We start from the raw sequence: 13,730 nt of genomic DNA, 5'->3' as shown, positions 1-13,730 counted from the left end.
TGGGGAGGAGTGTGATTTAAAGTGCACAGACATACTGCAGGAGAGGAGGGGCGTGCATTTCCTATTCATCCCGAATGTTAAACAGATTCTGTAATAAACCCAGTTAACTCCTTCAGGGCAGGTAAGCTGCAAACACCAGCTTCTACTGCAGCTATGACTAATTAATATGTGTGAGAATAAAGCAGAGAGTTAAATGAGAAACAGCCCAGAAGCCATTGTAAAAAGCAGCAGTGAGTGATGCAGACTCTCTATGGGATGGCATGGGCAGGAAAGAAAGTTGTATCAAAAAGAGCTATAAAGTTTGTTTCCCTCTGCAAATAGAAATGAATACTATGACAATGTTTAATTACTTCTACAAAGTGCTACTTCACCATCTGTACGGATTTAATTTGCAAGAGTCTTTCCTCTCTGTTGTGTAAATAACTCAAGGCTCACAAACAGTGGCAGGACTTTTTTTTTTGTCAGACTTCCCTGTTCAAGTCTTTTATATCACCTTGTTAATTTTATTTTCACAAAGTCTTCCAAATATTTAAAAGGTAATTGACCAGTCTTTCTTCTCAAAAATGAAAATGGAAAACCTGTCATTTCACTTTTCTGTTTAGCTGTTTGAGTGGGGTAGAAGGGTAGGGGGATCCAGGACTGGGGTGCATTTTGTGTGCATGTGACCATATCTTGTTCAGAACTTCCTGAATCAAATCAGACCTGCAACACCACATTTTGCACTTTGTTCAGTGTCATGAGGTCTGTAGCAACTGTCTTTTCTTGCAAGAAGGATCACAGGAACAACACCCATCAAAGAAGACTCCTGCAATACCCTTCTTCTGGTTGCCTGCATATTTGACTATGGGTGTCTATGGTTTTGAAACATAAAACAGACCCAGACCAAGAAAGTCTGGCTATCTGATACAGACTTTATAACACATATGAAGACAGGTTCTGTGGTGTGAGCTTCACAAAGATGCAAATTTCTAGGTAGATGCACTAATGTGCTTGCATCAGAAGATGTTTTTGAGGGAAATTTGTTTAGCTACACTGTTTTGTAATAATCAGGCTTAGAGGCCATGAATGCATCACCACTGGATGCCCTATCTCCTCAGACACAGGCTTTATAAGCAACAGGACAGTGACATCAGCCTGTTTGCAGTCTCCTCAGGGCACTATCCTACATAACAGCACCATTTCCATTATAAAGTTACACACAAAAGCATGACCTACAGACACATACCTTCTGTTAAATAAAAGAAATCCTGGGAAGAAGCTTGGGCAGCCATCATTCACCCTGCCTGTTATCTCACTGCTTGATGCAGCTTCATATCACATCAAATATTCCTCCCCCAGACAAACCTACTATAGACTAGATAGCTCTAAACAGCAGGGGTGTAAATCAGTCAGCATCACATCATCCTAGGGCCAAGAGATTGTCTACACCAGTCCTTTCTCTAGCCCTTCATGCTAGGAGAAGGGATGGGGCCCTGCAGCCCTCTGTTGGGGATTATCCGTACCTCTGCTAATTGGTGACACACAGAAGAGACTACCACATAAAACCAGGCAATAGTTAGCTCAAAATGCCTTGCACAGACCTTACTGGCAAAGCTGAGTAGAAGATGGGAGGCCCTTTCACCATTCTTCACTACCCGGTTCACTTTTCATGCACTTTCCATCTACATCCTGCAGATTTGGCTTTCCAGTACAAAAGCCATTGCTCTTCCATGCTGGAGTGCAGAGGCCCAATGACAGCCCCAGAAATATTACAGGTTCATCAGGCTGTCACAACATACCTCACTAAAAAGGCCAAGCTGGAAAATATATAAGAGCTGAGTTCAGGAGAGTATATAAATGGTGCATTTTTGAGATCAGAGCAAGACCTCCTTATGGGGCAGTTTAAGATGTTTGTGCTCCCCTTCCCCACACATCACATTCAAAGTCAGAACAGTTTTTTCTCTGGCAATTCTCATATTTTGGGGGTTGTTGCTGTTCTTTTTTTCCCTTCACTTAATTAATCTTTCCTCCCACCATCCACTTTCATCTTCTTCTATCTCCCCCTTCTTAGTCTTTCAAATTTCCTTTTTGTCTATCCAAAAGACAGCATCTCTACTAGATGGAGTATGTCCTTTCCCATGCCTTCAGATCAACTTAGTGAGCTGTGGGCAAACTTTGAGACATGGGAAAAGTCAGCTCCCACCTTTTGGCAATCCATGAGAGCAATGCACAATGCATTATACTCCCCTTCCTCACTATTTCCATGACCTTTAGGCTGTTTTTACAATATTGGCTACAAGAACAAATACAAATAAATGTAGTCCTGGGAACTGTACAGTACAGCCGCCAGGGGATCTGTACTCATCACTATGATGGCAGCTGAAACAGCAAAGGAAAATGAGGTCGTGGGGAGAAGGAAAAATCCAGATGAGGGAAGTGAAAGGAAAAACAAACAGAAGCAAAGAGGATTCTGTTTCTCTCCTCACAGAAGAGGAAAAAAATCCAAATCAGATCAACAGTGACCACATCAGAAACAGCCAATGTCACCATCATTTTGATCATATGTAGGTAAAAACAGTAGAGAAGGAAGCCATCCTTCACCTGCAGCCCATGCTCATTCTTACACCCTCAGCTTTTCCTCTTGCTGTTCTGATACAGAGAATGAGTGGCTCATGAAGTTCTCACAGCCCCTGCAGCTCCCACAGGGTCATCCTCATCACAGCTCCCTCCCTGATGTCCCACACCTCTCATTGCACAGGCTCTTTTCAGGGATGAAGCATTTTTTTGTCACAAGGCAAATGAGGTCCTGGTGGTTCTGTGTTTTCTTATTCAAACCTAGTGCTCTTCTACCATCATGGCACTTGCACACTGCTCTTTTTGCCTCTTGGAGAAGATCAGGCACCATATGTTTAGGTGTCTGCAGATAGCCTGTGTATGTTCCCTCTTGACTTCAATCATACTCAGGGAAAGCAGCAGCAAACTGTGGCTCTCCAAGCAGTTCTGGGAACATCTGCTTGGCAAGATTTCAGCTCAATATCAGAGACAGGCCAAGGAACTAGAAGGGCTCATCAGCTTCTTCAAGGCCAGGTGAAGAAAGTGCAACCAGAGGAAAAGGGGACCCTACACATACATTTTTTTATAGTCCATATGGAGTTTCCCTGATCCTTTGCCTCTTCACCTAGTCACCCTGGAGAACAGTGGAGGGGCTGCACCAGGCTCTGCCTTCCTGTTCAGATAAATATGTCATAATCTCACAGCACATTTGTCAGGACCCTTGCTAATGACTTTGAATAATCAAGTACTTTGGTCATGAGATAAGACAGGCTGAGTTCACCAAAGGCTATTTCACATGATGGAACAAACAAAAGATTTTTCCAGAGATGGGTGTAAATTCCTGATAAAATGAAAATGGCCCCACCATGTTATCTGAGAGCTGTGAATTGCAAGCTTGCTTTCTCTCTTAGCCATACCTGCCTCAAGTTCTTCCTGGAAAGAAGGGGGAAATCACATCATTTTTGTTTGTGATTTCTCATAGTTGCACATTCCTCCCCTGTGACTCAGTTTCCACCAAGTTTGGAAGCAAACATTTCAAAATGCAAAAATGGCTTTGTGCAAAAGCTCCTAACCCTGCTTTATGAGAATAGAGTTGAAAGTTCGGGACCACATCAAGGAGGATGTCAGTGCAGTGAAGACATCTGGAGGTGCCACTCACTAGTTATCTACTTCCTTAGCTGTTTCTAAACTGGGATTTTCATTTAAAAAACAAAACAAAACAAAACAACAGCAACAAAAACCCCCAAACCCATCACCTTGCAGTGTTTCTAACATTAGTCTTTTTCATTTACTTTCATATAATTTTTCTGTTTGCTCTTTTATCAAATATTCTAAGTAAGCCTTTTTTAATAGTCTTTCTATTGCACAGTTTTTATTACTGAGACCTCTCAGGAACTTTGAAGACCATTGATCTACTCAGTGTAACAAAAATGCTAGCATTCATACATATGAGAAGAAGGTAATAGAGCAGTTCTCCTAGATCAGTGTCCATCTTATAGACAGGTTTAGGTAGAAGCTGCATGGCTTGGTATAGCAGACAGTTTGGGTTCAGAATAGCCCATGAACCCAAATATCTAGCTGATCAAATTCCACATGGGAGAAGTCACACACACTTCATATTTATGTGAAAAGTTATTTACTCTCAGCAAATTCCTGTTTCTGGTGTTCCAAGATAATAACACTTTTTTTTTAATCACCACTGAAAAAGAGCTGAGATAAGTTCTTCAGAAAACAAACAAACAAAAAGGGCTGTAGCAGCAAGGTAAATTCAGAGCAGCAGCAGAGGTCTAGCACACTGCAAGCATACCAGCAAAAGTTTGATTCTTTCTGGAAGGATATATGGGAACTAGCAATTCCTCAGTGCCTTTCTCTAACCTGCCTATAGTTGGTTTTGGAAGCCCTTACTGGTAACAATCTATTTATAGTTGAGTCTGGTTTTGTAGTTTATCTCTGCTGTGACGCTGTGTCTGTTGTTCTAAGTGCACAATATCAACCCAAAAGAATACTTAACACCTGAGTTCTCACCTCTTACTTGATTAGCCCACTATATTAATAGGAAGAGGGATCAGGCCACTTCTATCAGGCTTCTTAGCTGGGTGTACACACTCACTGTTCATGATCCAGCACCTAGCACACTACTTAAAAAGGGCACTTTTGGATATGTGGAGCTACCACAGAGGATAGCATAATAGAATCATAGAATGCTTTGGCTTGGAAGGCACCACTAAGGTCATCTAGTCCAAGCCCCGGTAGTGAGCAGGATGCTTCAATTGCTCTGTACTCTCAGCTGGTTTAATCCTTATTTGCTTTTAAATGTTTGTTATATTTTCCCTTCCCTAGTGAATGATCCTGAGTGTATTTAAGAAAAAACACAATGACATAAAGATATGATGTGGAGATACAAAGCAAGAATGATTCAACAAATATTCAAAAAATCAAAGAATTGTTTACATTGGTATGACATCCCCAAATACTGAGCAACCAGATGAGCTGAAACAAAGGCCATAACAAGCTCTTTGTTTCTGAAAAGGTTGCATCACTTGTATACATTTTCCCATGAAACAATCCTGCAGTGAGTGGATGGAAATTCTGACACCTGTACCTTGGGAATCTGGACCAGACAAAATTATGCAGGTGGCAGAGGGAGTCCCTGAGATGGTTGCTTGTATTTCTAGTCTGAGCATTACCTTACAGAGAGCTCTCTGTAAGGGAAGTGCAGTTATCAGGAAACTCAACAAGGGGAAAAGGGAAGTGAGAAAGTCTTGAAATATTTAGGGTACTAACATCTTCTACCATAGTAGGCGGTCTTCCCTGGGGATAGGTTCACCATCAGTCCTCTGTGGCAGCCAATTCTTCTGGTCCACTTATCTTCTCCTCTGCACTGAACTAAGAAGCCAGGGAATGAACCAGTCTCGGTAAACAAGAAGTCAGTGGTCTACCTGCCAGCCCCTTGAAACTCAGATTTAGGATACTAATCCAAAGATGAGCTTTATGAAAAGGTTATTTAGTTCATAAGGTATTTTTAGCAAAATGAGAGCTGAAGAAAGGCAAAAGGGATTTACTTTCAGTTTGTTTAATGAAAGAAAACAGACACACTATGATGCCATTTCTATATATGCATCAGCAAAGCTCCTGGCACCATCCTGACTACTCAAATAACTACCTTGCTCCAGTGCTGTGTACAGCAACAAAACACTCCTGGGCCTGGAGTTTATGATCCTGCACCATGAGCGGGCACAGACACGGACCTCAATCTCTCATCATCTTCAGCAGGGCTTAAGACCTCACTGCCTTCTCAAGGGGGTAAGGGAGGCAGAGGTCATCCCAGTCCTGCTGCCCATCTGGCATAGGCTGGCTGAACAGGGGTATACGGTGAGGCATGTATCAGAGTGGTTTGTGCACCCAATGAAGGCTGTCTGTGCACACCTCATGCTTTGCAGGTTCTGGCTTCTGCTCTCCCAGGCTCCTATCCCAACCTGATATGGTCTTGTGACCGTTTGAGGCTGTCCCCTTAAGAAAGGGAATATGGTGGTCGGATGTTTGTAAACAAAAAGACGGATCTAAACTAATTTCATTGGTAGATTGGGAGGAAGCACCTTCTGAACTGGGAGTGCAGCAGAGTATCCTGGGCATTCCTGCACTTTTCTGGTCAGTCTTACTTTTTCTCCTTTGCAGCTCACAGCATTCTGGGCTTTCGGCCAAGGCTTGACCTTGAAACTGACAAGCTGCAAGGCCTGTATTAACTGTTTTCCAATTAACACATAACTGCTTCTAACTTTTTTCTCTTTTCTCTCTTTCTAACCCTCTCTGGGGAAAGGGGGAGAGAAGGGGGAGCAGAGGTAGGGAATCCCCTCAGCAGAGGGGGGGGAACTCTCATTCCTGTGCTACTTTATTGTATATTTTTGTATATATTGTAAATATTGTAAATTCTGTATATTCCCCTGCATATCCTACACTGCTTTGTAAATATACAGCATCCACTGCTTTGCTAATTCAGCTGTGATTTTTTTTTTCTTTCCCTCTACTCACAGTGTGGGGGGGAGGGGCCTGGCCTTTCTCCCAACCCCTCGACAGGTCTTCACTCTTCACAATCATTTTCAAAAGGGATGGGTGACAATTTTGTAGCAGGTGGGGTACAACTTGGCATAACTAATATGGGAAAAACTCTCTAAATCTTTCTTTCAGTAATATGATTGAAATGACAATTTATTCTAAAACAGTAGGCATATCTCACTTTTTTTCTTGGTAACAGTTTTCATTCAGTTGTGTGGCCCTAGGCAAGCTTCCATCACTGAAACTGCTTATTTATCTTCTCAAAATCCATGGTCTTCCCCACTAACTCTTCACTGGGTTTTCTGTATCCAGCAAAGTTTGTCCCTTAATTTTCCCATCTTATAATGCTTTATTCTCAACTTACTCTCTTCCACAGCAGTTTTACAGAAGTTGTGAAGTCTTCACCCTTAAAGATATTCAAACACCATGTAGAGAGGGTCCTTAGCAACCTGTTCTAGGTGGCACTGCTTGAACAAGGGGCTTGGACCTGACGACCTTCAAAGGTGCCTTCCAACTTCAACCAGTCTGTGATGATTCTGAGTTTCCTCTTCCCTGCAAAGTTTCAAGCAACTACAACCTACTTTACCTGCAGTAAGCCTGCATCACCAGTCACTGCCAGTGCCTGCTTATAAAATCTTGACTAATTTCTGTTGAATTTCCAGGCGTTTTTCAGCTCCTCACTTGCTGTGTGGCAGGGGGGTTTTAGAAGATCTAGAAGTTTGTTTTTTTAGTTGTTTTTTCATAACGTTCAGTGTACCTGGAAACCCCAACCCAACCACAGCACACAGAAGGTCAAAGTTCTTGGATGCTATCACCTGACTTACTTAAAAGCTTTTCACTTTACAGTGGCAATCCGCAATTATCTAAGAGCACGCACAAGTCTTACAGGATGTTCTTGATAAGACCAGAGCTTGGGAATCTGCAGTGTATTTTTGACCCTGCTTGGTAATTGACAGATTGGTTTTGCATTGAACATGGCTTTGCAGTCTGTAGGCAGTGTGGATCAGCCTGACAGAGACCCTGTGTGTGAGCTGGAATGATCCTGGAAAGGAGTCTTTACTGAGGTCTTTTCATGGTAGGGCCAAATGGCCCCAGCACAAACCCAGACAGACACTGAAGTGTCTAGACATAGTCCCCCTCTCTCTCCTTCTTCCTGCAGAAAGCCAGGGTAATGGGGGAAAAGGAACAAAGGGGACAGGGCCATGCCTGTCTGGTAAACAACCCTGTATCTATGGCAAGGGCATGTGTTCTGGTCACAGCCTGGCAGAATCCCTTCCCATTGGGTAGCTATGTGCTGATTTCAGTGCCCTATTGGCCCAATTGAATCTCGGGCAAGATTTATATACAGGATGATTTCTAGTCGCCTGTGCCTTGCTCGTGCCTTGCTCAGCCTTGCTGAAGCCTTGCTGAAGCCTTGCATGCTTGAACCTGCTTGCACCTTGTCTGGCTTGAAGTTGCCCTGAGTTGCATAGGCTCAAGTTGCCTGGTCCAGTGCCTGGGATGAAGCCACAAGCATACACACCGCAAGCTACAAGAGAAGCCATGAGCTTAGGAGTCAGAGCCAAGCCTACTTCCCCTTGCAACCAGGATTTTGCTGTGCCTCAGTTTCCCCAGGACAAAGCAAGCACCTGTCACAATAGTGTCATTAACAGCCCGGTATCTGCTGAAGCCAGACCAGCCATCAACAACTGTGCAGCCTTCCTGCCAGCAACCAGCCATGCTTTGGCAATTTTCATATTAATAAAAGGTTATTCATATTTTATTAATATTGCCATATTGTTTATAAAGAGAGCTTGACAGGTCTTCATCCCCAGGCAGACCCACTTTGCCCAGTATCATTGAGGCAGATGTTCTCTCCTGCTGTTGTGGCCCTTAATATCTGTATTTCTGACTGCTATTCCTCTTGTGCCTATGGAGTTCAAGAAAACAAGAAGTGAAGTCACACGTATCCCAGACCTCAGACATGCCTGATTCACAGGAGTGTCTATGCACTGCAAAGAGTACTGCTAGACATGGAGGCTCTGGTTGGTGTGGCTGTAAGACTCCTAGTGCTGGGTAAAAACAATGAAAAACACTGAGCTGGCATAAAAGCATGCAGCTGATTACAGTTTGTCCAGAAAGCACCGAAGAGACCTTCTAACAGTATCTGCACTGGCTGAGGTCCCTCACTATCTGCTGACTTGGGCATCATCCTGGGCCTGGCCTTGAAACCAATGCAAAAGCATAAAGTTGGCATAGCCCTATGTCATGTGCACTAATTCAACAGAAATATGTTTGCCTCCAGTCTGTCCAGGTCAGCTTTGTGTGCTGTGTGACCTAGGAACCAGCACTGGTGTTGCTGGTGAGGGACAATTCTACTGCAGGTTGCAGTGGAAACTTAGCCTGAAATCAGGTAGAAAAGCTGAGATCACAGCTGTAAGTGAAGGGCAGATACAGTTTAATATTAACTTTGCTGTGATTTATCTACAAACTGGCCAAAAATACATTTAATAGCACCTACTTTTATCATGTGTATGACTACAAATAGTTGCTTGCCATAGGTGTGACTAAACACTCCACCCAACTAAATTCAGTTTTAGGGACTCAAGGAGATACATTTAATAGTGATTTAGGCACACAGATTGCTGGTTCACTCACAGTCCTCTTACCCTTGTATTTATGAGAGCAGCCCAATAATTCAGAAATTATTGGAAACCTCCTGTACATGCAGATTGCTTCATGGGAGAGTCATGACGTACACTGCTGTCTCAGTCTCAGGAAACCAGAGCATGACCAATGCTGTTTGTATGGCTAGCCACACAGGTTGCAGGGTGGCCGTTTGTGCATCATCTGCTCAGTACCTCAAGACCCTCTCCACACACACTGCCACCATGTACACACATGTAGAAAAACACAACTTTTTCTGTACTTGAATATGTGGCTCCTCCTGTGAATGCTTCCTTCCCTTTGTCCTTGCTTTCATCTTTATTTGACTTAGAGGCTGAGCTTCCCTGGACACTTAATTAACACATTTAAGCAAATGCCTTAGTTTCAGCCCACTGAGAATGGCTCTTCCACAGTGAGCAACTCTACCTTTGCTTAGTCAATTTCTCCCAACTGGAGAGCAGACCCACTCCAGCCCAGCAATATCCCCATTCTGGATTTATGGTTCATCCATACAAAATGCCAAATCCAACAACCTTGTTCCCTTAGTTGTAAAGTGGATAGGCATTCCCATAGCTATTTCACTCCAAAAGCTGCTTGTCAAGAGGCAACCAACCCAACAGATGCTCAAGGATAACAGCATGATCTCACTGAAGCATGCGAACAACTTCTCATCTACCATTGCCCCAAACAGGATATCTAATGGTGATCATCACTGTCTTGTTGCTTCTTCCACCATGAATATCCACCTGCTACTTAATTACACTGCAGGCAATTACCAAATCACCTACTGCAGCAGAGAGGGGAGCACTGAAGCCTGCTGGGCAGCACAGCAGGACAGTTAGGCGAAGGAGGGGAAGACTCAACAGTAAAACATTAGTCTCTATTTCTGAAGTCCTATTCCAGATGGCATATATTTGACTTCAAACTTATCTGCTAGCTAGTTTCCTTGCCCTTAAATCTGACTTGTTTTGGCTATCTGACCATCCTCTTTTAGTCTAGCTAATCCCACTGAAATTTCATCAGTCCTGGGGATAAAGTGAGGCAGAGCTGGCTGCACTCATGATGCATCTGTAGCATCCAGCTTCAATTCTCTACCAAAGGTCATCTGCACATCCATGAATGTTTGGTCTGTACATTCCCTTTAGACCTAAACTACTGATCCTTTCTTGCTATTCCTCCTTGACAGCTGTCTATTCTTACAGACTCTGAGAAACTCTCTCGTTTATAGCTGCAACTAGAATTGTGCCATTATAATGTTTTATTATTTCCCAGAAGTGTAGATAGATGTTAAAATGTTCATAAAACAAAACTATCAAACCTCAGGCTAAGAAATAGAAATAAAACATGGGAGCTGGAGCTCTCAGCTTCTCAAGATGTGAAGTCTTAGGAGCACCTACTGTCACAAGCGTTGAATGCCTCCTCCTGTACTGGGACAGCACCTCACTTGCACTTGTATGATGTCGGAGGCAGCAGAACTGAACATGGAAGCTCACAAACAAATGTGTCATTTCTCAGCTACAAAAGGGCTGGTTTTACAAGCAATTTGAACAGAAGCAATAACTTTTTTTCCCACTCAGCAGAAAGCCCTTTTAGAAGCCTAAATGTCAGGGCTAATAACAATTGTATAGACAAACACTGACAAGCATGCATGATAGCTGTGTGCATATGACAGTTAACCAAATATGCAAGCTTACAGAATATATTTGAACTCCTTTTGCCTTCAAAATCAGATGCTCAATCTCAGAGACAAAAAGACTTTCACTAAATCTGTTGCACTGATTAATCTCCAATTACCATTTTCTAGGTAATTTTTAGTTGCTTCATTGCTTTCTTTTATAAGTGCTGAGTCTGATTCCAAGCCTTCTGTCATATCAAAAGTAACTTATAACTATGCCAGAAAAGAAGGGGGTGTGCTCATTTCACAGGAGTGCTAAAATGCTGCTTGAACTGTGGACCATAAATAAAACACAAGAATAATCTGCATAACGTTACTGAAGCTAAAGTCTTCAGGCATGGTATAGGGGATTCTGTAATTACCCATCTCTTGTCAGACCATATTCACACCAGTGATCCTAAAAGTATTATGGTAGCACACAAGCAGCAGGGCTGTCCAAATTTCTGTTTTTTCTTCTATTTGGGCTAGCTTGAGACAATCCAGCACTCCTGCAATGATCTTTTCCTTCCTCAAGCATTGAATAGGATTTCAGTAGATGTCAGGCCAAGTACAGCAGCTTCAGGAGGAGTTAGGAGGGTCTGCTGCAGACTGAGGCAGGGCTGAGGGGTGAGTCTGGGGTCTTTGAGGAGGACCAATTGGTCTCAAAGGACAAGAAGAGTGTCTTCTCATGGCCTTCTATTCCTTTCAGTCTTCCTAGAGTCAGGATACTTGGTCCCAGTGCAGTCCTGTTTGATGAGACAGAATGTCACCCTCTCCTCCATGCATCCACCCGTCCCTCAGAGAAGTACCCTCTTCTCCCCCTCCCACCTGGACCCCACTGTATAGGTGCTGACCCCACTGTGTAGAAGTGGAGAAAGACATCAGCCTGAGCAGGGCTCCAGAAATCAGGGATCCTCTGACACTAGAAATAGTGGTGGGATGTGCAGCTTCATTGTCACCTTTGCTCTTCTCATAGGCTGCCTATGGCAGCAGCACTGGGATCAGAGACCCCACACAGATGGGAAGGAGACATCCCCTCCTCTGATCACTGAAGGAAAGGCAGCATCACCCCTTCTACCATCACTTTTCCCCTGCTCTGAGCTGGGGTGAGGTACTGGGGGTGGCTTCACAGAATGCCTTACATCATGGTGTGCAGATGTGATACCCTGTTCAAGAACAGCAATAAATATGTGATTGATTGCAATCTAGGAATTAACTATGCAATCACATTCCTGAGATCTTACTGAAAATTGCATGCTCACAATTAACTATGTATTAAAGTCTGGTTGCAGAGGGCCAATTCTCAGCCTTTGCAGAAATGGCACTATCTTTTGGCTTAACCTGACCTTGCTACTTGGTAGTTTTTTTCCTATGTTTTTTTTTTTCCCTCTTCCCTTCAAATTCACAAGATTACTTCAAGCTGTATTTCACCTGAAACCTGAAACTTCCCTCTTGCCTTTTATCCCAAGCACAGAGCAGCTCCCTCTCCTCAAGGACTGCTGGCTCAAAAAGAGCATCTATATTTGAGAGAGGAGTCGATGCATTTAAACTACCCCTGTCCAGGCTGAGAACACTGAAACAAATACTGCCTTAGCCTTTGCCAGATAACTGCAAGTGCAGTTACTCAATACATCATGACAGCAAAAGCTACATTTGCCACCAGCAAAAACGTGTTATGCCACAGCCTCAGGTATCAAGTTCACTCCATCCTCACTGGTTTATCAAAGCATTTACCCTTATAATACCTGTACTGCTTGCACTGCTTGTTTCTTGTTGAGCCCTGTTACCCTTTGAGCCAGTACCAGCAGTTCAACTATGCAAAAGAAATAATTTAATATTCAGTGCAAGTCCTTTGGAATGGGACTTGCTCTTTCAAGCTATCCATGGCTGCTCACCAGGCAGCTGAAGCTTTGGGCCCTGTGTGCTTCCTGGTCACATTTGTGGCTATTGATGGAGGTTAGATTGAGACATGGAGGTAACAACCTGTGCTGTACTGCTCCAGAGCTGGGAAGGCCAGTTTGGTCAGGTCCAGCTTCTGCTGGTGAATGTAGTAACTACCTCCAGACAGCTCTGGGAGGAGTTTTGTGAAATGGATGGGTGGTCAGGCTCAGAAGAACTTCTGATCAGCATTTAGAAACCCTTGTGTTTTTCTTCAAGCCTAGCACACCCTTTGGGCTCTGTTTTGGTAGTTACAGGGTTGCCTGGACTCCTTTACACATCTTGGTAATCTATTATCGCTGTCCCCTTTGATAAGAGAGACTGTGCAAATTCCAAGCACATTGTGAGGTGACTTTGCCTTCTCCTTGAGAAGTCAGAACAAAGAAACAGGACCCCCAGACCATAGCACAGGTTTAAAACAAGTCAAGCTGCCCCATGGCCAATTCCCTATCCCTAAGCAGCACAAGTATCCCTCATCCCAGTCCAAGGAGCTCATCAACCAGCACTCTCAGTTCATGGACACAAATTCCAGTGGTGGGACTCTTGCCCTTGACAAAATTCATGCCACCTCATGACTGCAGGAATTAACCATTCAAAGAACAAGCTCCAGCAACACATCATGCTCTATGCCACAGCAAAAGCTGAGAGGAGTGAGGACTGTACACAGAGCTTTGTCAGTGACAGTCTTTGTCACTGAGGGACATATTCCTAGGTTGCACAACACTAAGTAGTAATTAGTGTTCAATGAGGAAATGAGCTCAAGCTGTGACTTTTGGATCTATTGTCAGAAATTGTCAGAAACTAGAAGGTTTTGCCAAATATTATGTGATTATCATCTAAGAAAAATGTGTTAGTAGTGTGTGAGCCAACCATAAAGTACACTTTGTTTCCCTCGGCTGTAAAATAC

Source organism: Melanerpes formicivorus, unplaced genomic scaffold (genome assembly GCF_026170545.1).
Source record: "Melanerpes formicivorus ecotype bairdi unplaced genomic scaffold, bMelFor1.0.p_v2 SCAF_2, whole genome shotgun sequence".
Lineage (NCBI taxonomy): Eukaryota > Metazoa > Chordata > Aves > Piciformes > Picidae > Melanerpes > Melanerpes formicivorus.
The sequence above is the reverse complement of the archived record's forward strand: the minus strand, read 5'-3'. Positions refer to the sequence as shown.